This window comes from Mytilus trossulus, chromosome 10 (assembly GCF_036588685.1).
Source record: "Mytilus trossulus isolate FHL-02 chromosome 10, PNRI_Mtr1.1.1.hap1, whole genome shotgun sequence".
NCBI classification, from domain to species: Eukaryota; Metazoa; Mollusca; class Bivalvia; order Mytilida; family Mytilidae; genus Mytilus; species Mytilus trossulus.
The window spans coordinates 45,482,169-45,502,107 of NC_086382.1; positions in this window are offsets into that span (position 1 = coordinate 45,482,169).

Genomic DNA, 19,939 nt, shown 5'->3' on the forward strand with positions numbered 1-19,939 from the left:
TTTGGAACACTATCAGTTTTTTTTTCCCCCAGACATAGGGGGTAGAATTCTCGTTTTAATTGCTTTTACATTTTGCCATGTAAGATAAAACAACATTTAATTCCAAAAGGTAAGATATTTATATACATATGTTGTCATGTAAGGGCATGTTTAAACAGACAGGTTTTCTTTTTTTTCAAACAAGAAAACCATAAATAAAGTCAAAACCTATTTGACAAACACTTGTATTAAACAGAAGCACGATCAAGTGTCATATTAAACACCGTGCATTGTCAAAATGTTGCAATCCGAAACCGCCATATTTTAGCCTCACTATGTGTTGTTTGTCATGTTTTCATAAAAGTCGTTTGCTGTCACATGCTATTCAAACACTAGGTGTTAGAATTATTCAGAGTCAAATATTTATATCGCAGAATCATATTCTTAATAATTGCCGTTTTAAATAACTATCTTTTACATCTCATTTGGTAAATATTTACAAAAGACAATGTTAATATTGATAACTGTTTTACTTGTAAGAAAATAATATTTATTTTTCATTACTTTGTACGTGGAAAGATTACTGAATATTTATATCCGAGGTGTGAGGCAAAATTTCTTTACAAATGCCAAAAGTTTGAAGTATTTGCACTAAATCTGTTAGACTGAATCATTAAGTTGTGCATAGCATGATATTGAATTAATTTCTCCATACAGGAAAGAAGCCTTAGATACTGTTCGTATATATATAGCGGTAAAGGTTTTATTGATAGAACTATGTTTATCATAGACATTTCTCAGAAGAGACAAATAATTCATTTCTATATTGTGTAAATGTTTTACTCATTTCTCCAAATGTGTCTTTCCTGCTTTTGATTTCCTTGTTATTGTGAAATGAGTTCCTATTGCATTTCTCTGTTTTGTTTGTCAGATATTTTAAACGTACAAACATTTGTTACAATGTTGTTCTTGATACGATATTAATGTTTGGTTCTTGGTTTTTTAAGGCAGTTAATATTTCTTAAAATTATAGACTTTATATAGTTTGCCCTATTCTATTCCGTTTTCTGTTAGTTTTTGACTGGTATGGTGTAAATGTATCGTTGCTCATAAATGCACTCTTAGTAATTTAATTACTATGTAGTTTGATTTTTGAAAAAAAACAACTTTTTAGTTACACGACATGTCGTTTAAACAATTTTCGATCACTTTGTATTTGATTACGTATATCGTTAAGTTATCGGAATTCCATTAGGGACCAACTGTGCACAACTTATTGCGGACCAGTTTCTGTATTGGTACAATTTATGAGTAATTACATTTTTAATAAGGTGATTTTGATTTGCAGCTATATAAATCTATATTTCATTTGTACATAAAGCTAAGTTTTGCCACAGTTGCTTGCTACTTGGTTCCGTTTTGATAGAGAAATGTTTTCTATTCTATCCTTTTGGTATGCACGAATGGTTATTAACTGATTCTTCAATCTTTTTGTTCGATTTTCGTCATGATGCTATGATCTTTTACGAAACTTATTTGTAAAGATGATATTTATGTTGCTATTTAAAGTCATGTTGCTAAATAAAGTTATGTTGCTTTATAAAGTCATTTTATTATCGATACCTTAAAAAAAACTACTTAATAACATCTTTATTCTGAACAAATTACCAATCAAAATGCAATATAATTAGTATCATTTGAACATTATAAAAGTGTTTGTCAATGGATATAATTTCTAAAAATAGAATGTATTCCATAAATTATCGAAGTTGCCAGATAAACGGTATCACATCATTTCAATAGAAGCAGCACCAGATGTATGCCTATAAGATTGATGACCTTCTCTGCAGTCAAATGTTTCAAAGAAGACATTGTTACTTTTGAAATGCATTATCAAATGGCCTTCGAAAAGTTAGTAATTATTGCAATTTTTGCTCATTAATAGTTCATTGTAGGAAATTATGTGCTGATTTAGTAATACTTTAAATAAACGTCACTTCGAATCTAAAATAAACTGAACACAGGTTTTACTTTGTTAATTTCCGGTCACTAATTGCGTTTTTAAATGTTTGTCAATAAGTTAATTTGTAAAAATTGATTAGGAAATGGAAACGGAAACAAAAGTTCTACACAGACCATAAAATTAATGAGGTCACTTTTAAATTCAGACTTATGATGATGTGGCATGCAATAGTAGTCAGTTTGATAGATATCTAATGGAAGAGAAATAATAAAATATCTTCGAGTTAATATGTGTTATTAACTTCACAATTTTGGCGTTTGTTTCTTGCAACTGCTGCTTAAGGAAAGACTCAATCTGTCTTAATGCTGAAATCGATAGTCAATTGTCTTAACAATTTTTCACTCGTTTTCAATCACCAGACTGATTTTTTTACTGGGGTAGATGCCAAAAAAGGTTTTAATTCCCGTAGTTAGACTTGTGATATTATTTCAAGATATTGCAGATATTTTGATTTAAGTAACTTTCGTTGATTATTTGTTGTCAAATATATGAGTGTATACAGGCAAAAAAAAAAACAAACCCGGAAAACATAATGGGTTTTATCTTACTAATTCCTAGTTTCAAAATTACATTAATTGTATTTTTCACTTAAATTGTATCACATTCTTACTAATTTTAAAAAGGTCCCTTATAATAGAAATGATTTGCAAATTACACAAATGGAATTTTTGTGGTGAAGGAAGCCTTAACGTAAAGAAAACCAATTGAAAATATCCGTGAGATAACATGCCATCATTTTCTACCGGTTTGTACAGGTGTGGAATAAGTGTTTGCTGAAGCTCAAATTTAAAATTGACTTTATATTTATACAATATTTTTAATTGTATGTAATATGATATGTAACCGTCAGATGAACTTTTGGGAGTAGGTGGTAAGGTAGGGAATGTAGGAATACAGTTACTATGTAAAATAACATGCCATAGTCACAAAAATGCAGAAAAACAAATTGTATCACAAGTAAGTTTAGATGAACAGTGGTCTTCTAACTACAAGAGTATGCCTGAATCAGCATCATGTATATACGTTGTTTTTCTGCAAAAAGGTCAACAATTGTAAATAACTATGGTAAATGTGTATTAGCATGGCATCATACAATTTGACAAACTAATCTCTTGAATTAAGCCTTGTACAATAGATTTTTTACATATAGATTCAACAACTGCAACATGTGTGTTATAATATTTCTCCACTCGAGACAGTTAAATTTTGATATCTTAAGCGCGAGGCTTTGCCGAGGTTTTTGAATAGTTAAAAATTAACTTCGAGAGTGGAGAAAATATCATAGTAATACACGAGTTATAGTGGTGGAATCTGTTTCTCTAATGATTTTTATCCTTCTTTTTCAAAGATTTGAAGAAAGTTGTGTACTTTTTATGTTTGTTCTTACGCTGTAACACCACTATTCCAGTTTTGGTAGAGGATTGCAGGCCCACTAATTATCTAATATCGCCCCTAACTTTATATACTTTCTTCTAACTGCCACGTAATATTTTTTTTTCTGATAAACCATACTATGTATAAAACTTCCTATATACAAGGTGATAGGATGTGCCACTGGAATAGATCACCTTTTAAAGCTTATAGATATGTAAAAAGTTCGGAAAACTATCACAAATAAATGATAGTGCCAATAAAGTTCCCACAACTTCTTAGTCATCATCTTTCTTGGTGTTACCGGCTGTTGATATCAACCATGTTTTCTTAATTGACACTTTGGTATGGCACTCTTACATTATAGACCATTACACATCACCTAAAACCCAAACAATACTGGAAAAGATTACATTTTTACCTACGAAATATGTGTATAGATATACATTTTTAGAATCAAAATTATATGAAAAGGATGGGGTAACAGAACCACAGCGGTCCCCTTATCAATAAAGTATTGTAATACCACCTCCTCTCCCGAGCTTTCTATCAACATTTGTCAATATGCTCTGTAGTAGTAGAGAAAACCTTGGATAACAAATCAAGGTCAATAATATTCAAGTGTACTGAACCTTAGATTGAAACTCCCTCAAGGAATTTACTCTATATGCTGTATTTTTCCCTCATTTGAATTTGATGATAAGTTCCATACGGTTGCTAAAGAAACAAACAAAAGTATCAGAGCAATCAAAAGAAATATAACAGGCCGTTGAATAACCGCGAAGATCCTGTTTGCGAATTAACAATCCCAATATTTTTGGAGGGAAATACATACAGTATAAATTAAGAGATTGTTATATAATATACTTTGGATAGAAACGGAAAGAAAAACCAGCAGGACTGAAATATTGCTCAAAAGATAGTATTGGTCAAGAAAAACACCCACTTCGAATTCATAAGGATTACGTTAACATCAAATCATTGAATTAGTCAATCCCTAAGTACCACAAAGCTTATAAGGTCCCTCACCAATTACTTTTCGGTCAATTGATAAGGACTTAATAATTATCTTTTGACAATAAGTGATGGTGGGCCATTGCGCAATAACGGAAGTGGGTCATTTCAAATCGGTTTTAAGGTCAGATGAATACGGAACAAAACTGTACTTTTAATCAAGTTTCATAAATATCCATTAAACAATGTTGACTGACATTTTGTGTTTTTTTCAAAGATCATTCTTTTGAACAAAAATAAACATCTGATATTGCACTAAAACTATTCATGTGAAAATATTTCTAACTGACCACTACACATTTTTAATCCCGCGTACTAAACTAAACCGAGAGCAATTTCATTGAGATCCCGTTTTGTAAAGCCAGTTACGAAATAGTCTTTAAGATGGGCGGGTCAGGTCATAAAGCTAAATAAAAAGATGGAGTAATTCGCAACATGATCTGGCCTTTAATGTTATGATAAGTGACTTCCTGTGTGGAGTCAATTGACGTAATCGAAATCACTCCGCTGGATATGTAATTCAATTGGTTGTATTCTGACTAAGGACAAGAAGAACAGGTAACAAAAGAAGTAGGACAGGTACATAAGCCTCTTTGTCTCAATTACATCATAATTTATTGTGACACTGTATCATAATCCAGTTCTGGTTTAGTTTCACAAAGTGGATATATTTAAAACTGTGTCAAAACAACATCAAAAGTCATTTCCGTTAAAATATAGACTTTATTTTGGACTTATGTGTGAAAATATACAGCATACACAGCTCAATTTAAATATATAGCTAACTTTTATTTGAATTATGATATTTAATTCATTTTTTTAACATGTAATTTTTCAAAATGTTGAATAACTATTTACTAGTATTTTGAATCTTTCTATACTTTACACAAGAAAAGATCTGCACAGGCCAACTTTTTTATGAAGTCATTTACGCGGTATTTGTATAGTATTTTTTTTTTCATTAGGAACTCTTTCGTTTTTCATAAACTAATATACAGTACTGAGTTAGATTTATAAGACTACCATGATAACAGTACTGTAGTAGTAATAACAATAATTGATTGATTTGTTTTTGCTGTAATCTCAATGGCAACCATTCCTATCATATTTTGAGAAGCAAAGCAAAATTAAATACAAAAAGTGTAGGTTCTCCTAAGTTTTTCTTACGGAGGGAAGAAGAAGAAAAAAGTAAAACAAACATACCGAACTCTTAATGCAAATTCAAATCACGGGAATTCGTTAAAATAATAAACCGGTCATCAACCAACAAAAGAGAAGAGCTACTGTAGTATTCCAGCTTAGTGCTGGTATTTTCTGAGGAATGGTAGATACAAAGCGGTTTTAAAGCTAGCTAAACTTCTCACTTGTATGACAGGTGTTTATAGTTCCGTTGTATTGACAAAATTATATGATCTCCCTTTTTTCATATATAATATTGTATTTATGTTGTATCAAAGATCAAATCTATTCTTTCAGTGTATGTCTACTATTTTTTTGTTTGTTTACATGTCTTTATTATTTAGTAAAGCCATTTCAATTGATTTTTTAAAGTGTGACTTTCTAAGTTGTTATGTTACATTCCTACTTCAGGTTAGGGTGAAGGTTGGCGCCTGTTTACGCGTTTAAACCTGCTGCATCAGTTTTCACCTGTTGTAAGTCAGGAACCAATAGTTCATTGGTTGTCGTTTGTTGATGTGGTTCTTATGTGTTTCTCGTTTCTCGTTTTTCAAATTGATTAAATCGTTGATTTTCCTGTTTGAATTGATTTACAGTCTAGTCATATTGGGGCCCTTTATAACTTGCTGTTCGGTGTGAGCCAAGTGACCTACTAAGTTTACTTTTAACGCATTGTGACTTGGGACCCCGCAAAAAAAATGGTTAAAAAATGCACCACACTTGACTAAAAATATAAAAAAAAAGCCATACAAATAAATTAAACAATACGTCAATATAAAAGATGTTGTAGTTGATAGTACATACTGTATAAAGTACACATCTTCCCGACAAAATAAAAATATAAGTGAAATATATACAAGGTAACAACACTGTAAAAAAAACCTTTTGTGTCCGAAGCTCTCCCTAGGACCAAACTACACCAGGAATACCCAATAGCGGGATGCACAAATACTTAGGCACGTCAAAAATCATAAATACCAAAAGAAACATTTGCACGGAGACAAACAAAGGGAAATCTGTAAAGCAAATAGAAAGACTTCATCACCCAGACCATCTTGCATTATTTGTGTAGTAGACACAGTCACTGTATATTTTTTATATTAGGTCATGGTACTTTCTGATTAATATGCTAAGTAAAATGACGAATCCTGGCTAAGTACTGTTTGAAAACATGCTACTTTTTTTAAGACAGTTAAATAAATTGTTTTAAAAAGATTCAACAAGAACTATTACGAGGAACCAATGTATATTGACAACCGTTCGCGTAAATCGCAATGTGTTTCTATCATGTACTAGTTATACGATATTTGACATTGCTTAATTGTGATATACATGTATTCTGAAATGCATACTTTTCTCAATCTAATGGTAGTCATAAGGGTTTAATAACATCAGTTGTTCGACATGTTAGTCAAATGCGTTTTGTTAAACCAAACAGAAATAAAAATGTTCTTACTCGTTTACTAAAGCCAATTTATTTTACTTTTTTTGTTAGTTTGTACGATGTAGTGCCAATGTACTATCTAATAGTGACCCACTGTTTGTAAGAAGGCGCCTCAGTCAAATTGTATTACTTTTTTTCGATATTTTGTATCAATTTCTGTACAATAAGAAACATCTGCTTTGAAATTTATCCAATTGTAACAAATCTTCACTCAAACTAGTCTCTTGTGTGGCCTTTATCAATATCAAACGTGTTATGTTCCTTAAATAATCGTAACAATTCGAACAATTATTCTCCAAATGGCTGTCTTTTTGTAATTACAGTATTTTATCGACTTCTGTCGCCAATATGTTGACATACTGTGGGCATTGTTGACTTTTGGACGAAATCTAAATTATAGTTTCAATACAAGAGTCAGACTTCGTATTTACTCAACGTGATCGCAATGTTCGGCCAATCACATCTCGCGTAGCTGATCGATAGATTGACGTTAAATCTGATACCGATTTGCTAATTGGCCGTATCCTTTGCTTTTGATCGTGTTAATTAAGCTCCTAGTTTAAAAGTCTACTCTTTTCATTTGTAGTGCTATCCTTTATTGGAAACCTTTTGCCTTTTTAACAATAGGAAAATAATGCCATTGTACGAACTATAATAATAATTTTATATTGTGTTTTTGAAGATACACAAGATTGAAAGAAAATAATGTACTATTGGCTACAATGTATGTAGTTTGAATTCTTAAATAGAAAATGACAGTCCATGAAAAAAGGCGAAAAACAATGTCTGTTGTTAGAAACATGACTTATTTCAACTTATGTCCTTACATATAGGTTTAGGTCAATCTATGGTGTAAGTATAATTTGTCCGTCCGTATAATTTGGTTTGTTCTTTTTTGTTGATACTTGCATATATACTTGTTTTTAAGTGTATTGTCTTCACAAGTATAAATGATGAAATTTCAGGAAGGTATTTATGAAACAATATTTCCTTCAAAGAGAAAATAAAAATTAATCCCTTAAACCTCCAAAACAGTTTGAGCGATGGCAATGTGATTGGTAGCAAAAGATATAGTAGCTACAAATTGAAAACTACCATAAAAGAACAAACCTAAAATACAGCATCTGAAAATCTGATTCTTCGAAAAGTTGAATTTGGATAAATTCGACAGCTTTCCTTGTTTTATTGAAAAAGTGGTCAAAGTTTTGAGACTTTCGATGCTCTGATATCAGCTATGCTGTCACCATAGTTGTGAGGTTCTTGTTACATTATAAATAAACAAATACTATTTTTACACTGAAAATAAAGTGTGTTCCATGCGAAAGATATCATTTTGGTGAAACACAACATATAACATCTCATTATAAAGTTGTTAAAATGATAAATGTCGTGAGGCCAGCTTAATACTGAATAGCTGTCTCATTTGCAATCATATCACATCTCCTTATTCTTATGTTAATTATGATATTCTAATTATTAAAACCTATCAGAAAAAAAACACAATATTTTCGCAATATTTTACACAATTTCAGTATCTTAGTTGTTTTTTGTATATCTTGAGATATTAACTAATGGTTACGTATTGATTATTCAACCTATGACACAATCTTTGACAAATAAATCGAAAATACTTAGGAAAACAGAGGCCTTACCAATTCCAATCCTTGATGGGAACCGAAAAGTGAATACACAAACGTGGTCAAAACATAACTTCAAAGGAATAACTAAAGTTCGGACACAATAAATGTTTGTTGACATTATATATTATCTGTTATACACAATATTTGTTTGGCTTATTAACCTAGAGCCTTTAGTTATTAACACTTTCAAGACTTTTAAGGCCAAATTTTCTATGGTCTTTTCATATATGTTGTTATTAGTCATATAAAGTCAAAATGATTACGAAAATAAGTTCAGATGATTGCAAAGTCACCGACTACGTAAACTTAATTTATTGCTTTTTAATTTTGGACCTTGTCTAAACATAACCTGAAACACCGAGTTCAACCATTTCATAAAATGATTTAGCTTTTAGCGACTTAAATATTGATTAATCTGTCTGGCTAAACTTACGTAAATGGGAACTTCAAAATTGGAAGCTTATATACATCTTGTTTATTGAATTATCCATTTTGCATGGCTGCTTCTAAGTTTTGGCATCGAACAATAATGTCCCAGATACAGACTAAGTATATACTGCAGGGTAAAAATACATATGATTTTATAATTTCAGGATGCGTCAGTCATATGAGTTTAATGGAACACCTTCAACTTTCGTTTATAGAAGATAAGATTGGATGATTCGAAAAACATGAGAAAAATGCATATAATTTCCTACCATAACTATCACAGCAAATGACAATTTAAGACCATTTAAGAAGAACCTTTTATCATGTTTCACGTATTTTTCTATAAACGTCTTTGTACATGTCTCACACATTTTACTTAAAGAAATATAGTGTTATCTCTAAAAAAAAAAAAAAAATGGCGGCAACTACACGTATTTCTAAAAAAATAATCATTAAAAAATTGGTCGCAAAGCTCATCATTATTCGAGGATTTTTCTCCTTAAAAATACAAAAGTACATCTCTAATGTATGCTGTATATATGTAGATTTTCAATAAATAACCAGATACATTTTCATGTCATTGAATTCCTGAGAACAATATCACAAGAATATATAACAATGATCATTCGTTGTTAAGAACCGACTTTTTCATTATGTGATGTGAAAAGCCTATAAAATATTTGTTCTCATTTCAACATGATATCTGCCACTGGACATATCTAGCAAACAGCAATCAATGAATCATTATCTCTTGTTTTATTATTATCATCATAATTATCATTTTTATTATTATTATATTTATTATTAGTTAGGGGTTAAAAAAAAACATGCAGAAGGAGTTCATGCGCAAACACCGTATTCATGATACAACGCTATCATGCTTATTTTAAGAAACCGGACGCTTGACTTTCTAATTCTTTACATTTGGAAGTGCGCCACTGTAGCAGACAAACATTTGATTATTCCTATACCATTTTGAGGTTTAAAAGCAAAACTTTAAAAAGACTTATGAATATTTTAAGGTAACGATTGTGTTAACTACAACTAACTTTTGAAATCATACGTCTATTTGGTCCAATTTCACATTTAAAACGATTACGAAAAGTTAAATCTAAAGTTATTAAAAAGGACTTACATTTATCCTAATTCCATAAATTATTTTAATATTTTGATTAATATAATCCTATTTCAAAAAATTCGTGACTATGGGTGGACAACATACTTTATCTTAGTTATACAAAATAGTATCAATTTTGAGATTTAGATATTTCAATTTTGAATGTATGGAAAATATTCAGATTTTCTTTACAGTTTTTCTGTTTATGTTTCTTCTTAAAATTTCCACATTCACACCAATCTTATCAAATTGTCCCGAAGGTGACTCTTAATCATAATCTGTTGCCGTAAACTTGTTTTTATAGATACATAACAAGTCAAAGATCCCGACCGACTGATTTTATAGCCCGTAGGAAGAGTGCAGGTGTGTCTCGCAACATTTAAAAAGCATACTTATTCAATACCCAGTTGTTAATGCGTGTATTCTATTTTTGGGTGGTATCTTCCTTAAAAAAATAAGTAACCAATTGAGATTTTTATTTCGTTTTTATTGGAATTTATTTCTTATGTGCATGTGCCCATTTTCCATGGATATATATAGGTTCTGCAACTTAAGTTGACAACGATGATGGTATATAGACTGTTGGTATGTTAGACAGCCATTGTGACCGATGGTACATATATAAGACATAGACCTATACTTAGCCTTGGAACAAACGATTCACATAACCACAAAGTGTTGTAGAAATGCTTTTTCTCTAATTTTTGTGCTATTTTCACATTTCCTGACCGGTGTGAGAAAAATATTTCACCTCACTTGTGAAAAATCTGTTCTCGGCAAATGATAAGTCGAAATTTGATTATGACGTCAAAACGTTTTGTGTTTTCTTCTCAATTTTCCTATTGTGACGTCATGAAAAAAGGCGACCTTGCCTGATGACATCGCATATAAAGAGCACAATTTTCTGAAAATCTTTGAAAAAGAACGATAAAAAGCCAATCATAACTACTCGGCCATTCTCGCTACGCAGTACAATAGCTTCGTGCAACCAGAAAGGCCGAGTTGTTCCGATTGGATAAAAAGCATTAGAGAAACAGATTCCGACACTATAACTCGTGTATTACGATATTTCTCCACTCTCGACAGATAAATTTTATTATTTAAAGGGCTCGGCAAGCCTCGCGCTTTAAATAATAAAATTTAACTGTCTCGAGTGGAGAAATATCGTAATACACTTGTTGCAGTGTGAGAATCTATATTTCTTTAAGTACAAGAACGTCGAACTCTACTAGACGAGCCTTCGGATTAAACGTTCCCATCAATACAGGATGTGGCTGCGTATTTATACATCCAATGCGGTCAAACCTAAGACTCTCTTTATATAATGGGGTTCTCTTTTAACTTGGAGTCTTAGCAGTCGTATCTTATATTCCCAGTCAAATATTTTATCATGGTAGATCATAGTAGTTAGTATCTGTTTCACTGTACACATTTTTTCCTGGAGTTTAAAAAATCTATGACAAATATACAGCCGAATAGGTATATGCCTTTATTTGTATCAGATATTTTAATTTGTTCTGTTCAAAACTGGGATTTTCTCTCTTGTATGATCCAAGAAGCGTCAAAAAAAGCGTTTGTATCCCTATTTATCTCCCTCGCAATCTGTTTTTTTTCTTCTCAATAGCTTTAGGGAATTTAAAAGAAAAGTAAGAAAATAGCACTCTGCACAATTTCTATGAAATCAGAAACTTTTTGTTGCTTTTTTTTTTTCGGAGGTCAATTTTTTTTAAGTCACGAAGCTGTTTTTTCTCCTTGTTTTGATAAATGATAAATTTGGCGTACCGAAAAAAATATTTAAGTATATTATTACATGATCTCTTATTCAATTAAAATATCAATGCACTGTATTCTCAATGTTGATATATTTATTGCGTAAAAAGCGCTTTTCTTTAACAATTTATTTTGTCTTAACAAATTCAATGTTCACGTTTAAATCTATATTTGGCGTTTACATGACCACTGCAACCGATTAATCCACTTCATTCAGACAGTTACACCAGACCTAATAGAGCGTCAAGATGTCAAATTAGTATAAAAAGAGAACATTAAGAAGTAAACGTGAGTTCCGTATCACTTGAGAAAATTTGATTTTAGTGACTCTATTTTATTCTAAATTGGTAAATTGTTCCGCCTGTCAACACCTTTTACCAGTTAACGAGCCGCTAAATAACAGTAAGAAAAGCTCTTCGTAAAATTTGTAGAATCTCTCCGGGTATTTTTGTCACCTACATCTAACTCTAATTGACTTTTAAAAAGCATTAGCATGGTTTTTAATGGATTTTGTATGGACAACATGCCGATTTAAATTGGCTAAAGTGATATAATTCGAACAGCTGGTTTCAAGTGTCTTGGGAAAGTTCAAAGATAATGACTTATAATATTATACTTTATTAATTTGTTACCATTCACTTAATGGAAATTTTATTTTAAAATTTGAAACACAAAGTCTACAGAATATTGATAGCTTTATTACTTATTAAAATTACATCATGAATTCAACTTAAAAAACATAGACGATATTTTGACTTTAATCTTTTCCTATTTTGAATTAAACAATGTGAAATAACGGAAAATGAAAATAAAATAAATATAGTTTATTTTTGTCATAATTGAAAAATTCAATTTCAACTATTTCAGTCTATTGTTGAATACATAGAAACAAAGATCTAACACAGTTTAATGTACAGACAATTGAAAATGACACATAAAATTCTACAAAAGAATATTCAATATGATTTTTTCAATTAAGTTTGTTTGCTTAAACTTTAATATATTGCTTCGTCGTTTACAATTGAAAGATATGTAAATAGTCAAATAGTCAAAAACATTTTATGAAATTATGTCATTTTAAAAAGTGATTCTAAATTTGTTGAACTCAAATTACGTACATGCCGTGGAGTATCCGGTCTAGCCTCCGAAATTAGATGCACTTCCGCTGTTAATTTTATGGATTCGGAACGTCTAGTTCATCTGACCTTGATTTAGATATTGAAAAAAATAGATATCTAATAAAACGTTGAAAAATGAGCATATGAAATTTGAACAAAAAATATATACTTTTCGTCGGGGTCATGAACAAATCTTATTGATATCACATCCTAACTTTTGTGGTGATGTTGTTTATACTATTCACATATGAACGCATTGCTCCTTTGAATAACTCTTTTTTAAGAGGTGATAGATTTAAAGTTGTATCAAGATCTTTCAATATTGTTTCAATTGGTACTCACTTTGATTTGATTTTAATTGATATAATACATAACTAAACATGGCTTGGTATCCAGGCAAAAGCACTTTTTATCCTGTACTATGATCTTTCCTATTAATACTTATAGTTTATCATTGGCTTATTTTATGCTTTTTATTGAATGCTTATACGGCTTTTTTACACTTAATCCGACGGAGATGTACTGGTTGACATTATAATAGTTTCAGTAAATCATTGATCGAAACGTTGTGTTATGTTTTTTGTGTTTGTATTTGTATTTGACATCGCGGAGCATTGTTAAAAAAAGCTTACCTGTACGTTAAAGATTATGATGCAGTCTTCGTTGTTGCTATTACTATGATCTAGAAAAAAAGCAAAAGGCTCGAGAACCAATGTAAAACAGTTTAACCCTGTCACATACTAATCTAAAGGTTACAGAATCTTAAGATATATTTTGAAATTAGAGAAATAGAGAGAGAGAGAGAGAGAGCGCTGGTAGTACCTATGGTAGAAAAGCTGTAATGTAGATATCTAATAAAATTGAGACATATTTATCAATGAACGCACCAAATTTTATTTTTACTTAAATCAAAGTAGACATTTCGTTCTTTTTCATATAACTTGTGCAACGGAGATGTCTGAAAATACAAAATCGAATATCCTTCCAGTAAGAAAACAGAAAACGATCAATTTATAAACGAGTACAACCTAGTGAGTGACCTGTCAGCAGACGACAGCACGAATTCTTTATTAACCTTATGTCAATTAGTTGGCGTTTCATATGTACAACGATCATGTGACAAAAGTATCCAGTAACATGCCTTTTATAAGTATATGAAGTATATACAGTAACATGCGTTTATTGGGAAAAATCACAAAAAGTAAAGCTGCCTGTGGCAGTAGTACCACACACGTTGAAACTGTAGGTGTTTCTGAAATACCCAGTCGAACAAGTAACTTGACTGACGTTTAATTAATTTCTATAAAACAACATTTATATGCCGTTTGTGAAACTTTAATTAACTCTTCATGAGCCAAGGACGGCACCATTCAATAGCATTGATAATACGGTACTCCCGAGTGATGTTTTGATAAAATGTCACTAAACTGATAATATGATATTTAATTGATAAAAAGGAGAAAATTGATGATTAAAGGTAGATTGAAATATTAGAAATGCTGTCATCTTGAATTTGTCACATTAAACGTTAATAAAGCTTTGAACTTTTTAGGTGTTTTATTCTTCTTTCATTGACTTTACTCATTTTAACTTCACTTATTATTGTCAGCTTTATTGTTGATGCAAATTAAAGCAATTAATCAATGCTTTTTTCCCTATAAATTATTAATTAACCACACCTTCAGAATTGTATAAGACTATTATTCTAATGTAAAGTAGTCAGTTCAAAGAACAGACATAAGCCATGTGTTCGTGAACGACAGAAATGAATACTGCTGTTCTACCCAATTTCAACGTTGTAATGCATTGACGTTTTAAACGGTTATAACTAAAACGATTTTGTTTTTGAATTCAACAAAGTTTTAATTGTTTGAACTGACAAAGTATTGTTTAGGTTTAGAGTAATAGCAGTGTCGTTCCTTTTAGAGCATTTTTCTATTGTGATTTTGACAGTGACAGTGGATGATTCGCACCGCATGCAACTTATTTATCTGCAGAAGAAATCGCTTTATAAAAAGGAATCCATTGCCTTTCATACCTTTTGGGGTTTTGCCCGACGAAATAGACCAACAACGCATCAGCTATTTATAACCCTGAAAAACGATATCTAATGAAAATAACGCTTTTCAAATGTTCGTGCATCTAAAAGCTTTTCTGGGTTTACTTTCACAAGGGAAGCTTAAACCAAAAACAAACTGAATGAAATTGATAAACTAAAACGTAGAAACGTAGGAATCTTTACATCAACAAGGGACATACACACGATAGCCAAATTCCACGAAGCGCATTGCAATTCGTATTATAATTTACGTTCGGACGTAACAAATTCGTAAGCGAATTAAACTAATAAGCTATTGCGAATCGAATTCGATTTACGCGTTCACGAACGCAGCATTACTACTTATCTAAGATTCGAACTGCCTCTAGCAAAATTGACCTTCGATGAATTTGGCAATAATATTTATATTTTTGTCTATTCTTTCCCTGGCTTTCAAATGATTCGATTTGCATATTCTCGATGAAGACAAATCTAAAAAAAAAAGCACTAAGCAATGCGTGTGGTTGTTAAATTTGATAGATGCTTTTCTTGCTTCTTTGTTAAATATTTGTTTGTTTTTCTTCTAATTAAAATTGTGACACAGTGATGAATGCTGTACCTCTATTTTGACAATTTTATCTATTATGTCTGTTTTGTTCACGCATCGTTGTGAATATAAAGGAATTTGATGCGACTGTCATACAAGTGAGAGGTAAGGCGCTAAAAAACAGGTTCAATCCACCATCTTCTACATTTGAAAATGCATGTACCAAGTTAGGAATATGACAGTTGTTTCCATTTGTCTGATGTGTTTTTATCAATTGATTTTGACATTTGATTAGGGACTTTCCGTTTTGAATTTTCCGCGGAGTTCATTATTTGTGATTTTACTTTTTCGAATGTACGAGCTTTATTTCAAGTGTTATTTTCCTTAATTATAATCAAAATCAACGTAATTGTTGTGATAAAGTGTTATTTTCACTACATTACCTCGACCAAACGCCAAACCTATATCTACATAATAGTCTTTTTTAGATCGGTATTAATAACTAATTATACAGTCTATTTAGACTAAACTATATTTGATTTTATTACCACACAAGAATTATCGCCACCATAGAAAACAAACAAGTGTTTATTCTATAAGTGACTTTGAAGGTAAAGATGAATATAATTTATTTCATATCACGTATAAACATGGATGCCCTTAGCATTAAAGCAAATAGTTCTGTTATACAAAGGTTCACCTAAGGCGTGGTGAACACTGATTCTATTGTTAAAGACTGATCTCAAGTAAGTGTAATTGAATACACTACTTATTCATGCAATGTTAATAAGTTGAAAATTGACAGATAGAGACTTCATTTGGAAGTCAGTTTATGGTGATAATGAATAAAATTGTCCCAAATGCTTTCAGGACTGGAAGAGATTCCTATGAGCAATCCCACAATGATAGGTGCTCGAATGAAGGATGAAAACTACTGAAATACAAATAGGAGATACACAACCTACGAGTAGCAATATAAACGAAGTATTGGTAAATAAAGGCAACAGTAGTATACCGCGGTTCAAAAGTCATAAATTGATTGAGAAATAACCAATCAAGATTTCAAACTAATTTAAAAACCTAGGGAAACACATCAACCTTAAAAGGAAAACAAGGAAACAACAGAAAACACTGAAGTGCAACAAAAGCAAACGACAAACTGTGTTGCAGGGTTTCATCCAATTTCAACTACTAAGTTAAATGCAACTAACAATTTTGCTGTATTGTATACAACGAAATGCATTGATGCATTGCATTAGATGCATCGTTTAACTATGTTTTATAAATAATACCATTTTGCTGCGGTGAGATAACATAGTGCTTTTGACACGACGGACAATTACTGCGTTGGATACGAGGATACCGATTAACTGCGTTGGATATGACTTGCCGTATTGATCCGTTGGATGCAACGTACCGTTTTGTTTATTTTGATTCGACGTATCGTTTTGAATCATTGATGTGATGTATCATTTGCTGTGACGTATCGGCTAAGTATCGTTTTGTCGAGTTGAATGCGACGTACCTTTTTGCTGCGTTTGATGCGACGTACCGTTTTGAAGCGTTTGATGCGGAGAATTGTATTGCTGTGTTTGTTATGACGTACGTTTTCGCTGCGTTCGACGCACAGTTATAAATCTTTATTGAGATATACTTAATCCCAAACATTCGACTTTTCTATCAATATCTTAATTAGTTCAACAAAAATACAGAACTCAAAGGTACTGGTAAATTCAAAATGGGGAAGTTGACAAAATCAAATGTTTTCAACCAACGGAACAAGCGGAAAACAACTGTCATATTTCTGACATGTGATATACATTTTCCGAGGATGGAGTAGACATGGTTTTATAGCTAGCTAAACCTGCCACTTGTATGTCACTTTTTATAGGCCGTTACATTGTAAAAATTGAGTCAGTAATCCAAACACGTAGGTTAATGTGACAATAGTTTGAATCCAGGAGCCAAAATTGGGTAAACATTACACAGCAACCATACGTCACAACTATCTTACAATATTAAAACAATTAATCCAACAAAGACGTAGATGATTTTTATTTGTAGTTGATTCTACATATGGTAATCGTTAATTTGCAAGCAATACTAGTACATCTTTTAGAATATAAATATTACATCAGTGCAATATAAACAATACATTTTAAAAAATCAGTCAAATGATCATATACGAAGGTATACCCATATAACAGTACAGCAGAGTATGATAAAATACCGTATAAGTTTACTCTTTCTCGACACAGTACAAATTAATAAAAACATAGAATATATAAACAAGGGTATTGAAAAACATAATTGAAAACTGTAAAGAAAATTAAAAGATAAACAACGAAAGCACATATTATATAGATCCAAGAAACTTTTTTTCTCTGTGCCTAACATAAATCATTCAATAAGTTTCCTATTACACCTGATTTGTTTCCTTTCCTGAAGAAAAACGTACTTTTTATATGGTCAAAATATTAAATTTATTGTTAACAAAATTTTTTATGTTTAAATTACTAAGGCTTTTCTGCCTCAGGAATAGATTACCTTAGGTGTATTTGGCAAAACTTTGAGAATGTTTTGGTAATCAATGCTCTTGAACTTTGTACTCTATGTGGCCTCTTTTTACATTTTTTATTTGAGCGTCACTGACGAGTCTTATGTAGACGAAACGCGTATCAAGCGCTAATATTAAATTTCAATCCAGGTATCTATGATGTTTTTACTCAAAACACATTAACATAGATAAATTAGTTTATAACAATCTGTTGTATTTTGTCGGAATTATAATTTCATTTCTTTTGTGCTGTTGTTTCAATTATTTTTCAAACCTGATTATAAGTTTGAAACATGTGTTAGATCAAGATTGAAAGAAGGGCGAACGATACCAGGACAGTCAAACTTATAAATTGAAAATTAAACTGTCAACGCAATGGTAAAAAAACGCAAAAAAAACCCGCAAAATAGTACACAAGACTCAACATAGAAAACTAAAGACTAAGCAACACGAACCCCAACAAAAACTGGGGGTGATCTCAAGTGCACTGGAAGGGTAAGAAAGTCATCGTTTGATTTGACTATTCGTTTTAGGTTCCCTTTGCTTTTAACGTTCTTGGATCAAATTAATCCAGAAAAGTACTTCGGATGAACGATACTTTATAAAGTGTTATTTCAATTGATATCATATGATGATACGCTGTATTGTAGTGGCGATTTTGTTAAGGGAATAAACGTCATACATTTAAAAAAAATATGGAGATTTTAATAAAAGAAAAGTCTATATTCAAACAATACCCCCGAATACTCTATACTTGAATAAATATGTTTTAAGGTGTACTATAACTGAATTTGACGTAACTATTATTTAAACACCATCTAAATGAACTCTGGGAGCATTGTTTTTTAGTAGTGAAATACATGCGATGTCATGATGTTAAACTGATAAGAAGTTTCGTATTCAAAAATTTGCTTCGTATATGCCAAAATTCGGCTCAGTTATCACATGCGCTTTATGTATACCTAGTAAAAATCGCAAACATTTGAATTTGCGTAGTTTTGTTAAATATGAAAACTTTAAAGTTAATTTAGAAACTAACTTCCTTCAAAGGCAATAGCAATTGCAACAATTTAAGAAAATGAAAATAAACTTATCTCACAACATATATCATATGCGACTGCTCAAATAAAGTCGACAGTAGTGTACCACTGTTCGAAAGTCATTAATCGATTGAGAGAAAACAACTTCAGCATCCAAAATAAAACCGAGGGAAGCCAGGAGCCTCTGGTCTTTATTAGTATTATAGTTTTTTTTTTTAATTTGGTTCTGGTATATGCTTCGCAGTTTAGTGGGATGTCATTTATGCTGAACTAGAACTCATTTTTGTTAAGTGCCATCAGAAGCAGGCTTTTTGGTGCGGGATTTTGTCGTGTTGAAGACCCATTGGTGGTTTTGGTCTGTTTTCTGGTCTTAGGTCGGGTTGCTGTCGCTTTTACACATTTCATTTCATAGCTTTGCTTTGTCTGCAGTTTATTTATAACCAATAAGTCAGTTAGCTTCGATATGAGGAAAGTATACTGATGTTCTTTCAAGTATTATAAGTCAAGCACTAGGGTTAACAGACAAACGTTTTGGAAACGGTCCAACTCTATCATATCGTCTAAACAGTAAAACAGATAAATTTAAAGAGATGGATACATACATACATGTACAAAAAGCTTTCAACACAATTTAAGTTACAAGATATCAGAAGTACACTTATAATCAAAGTTCAAT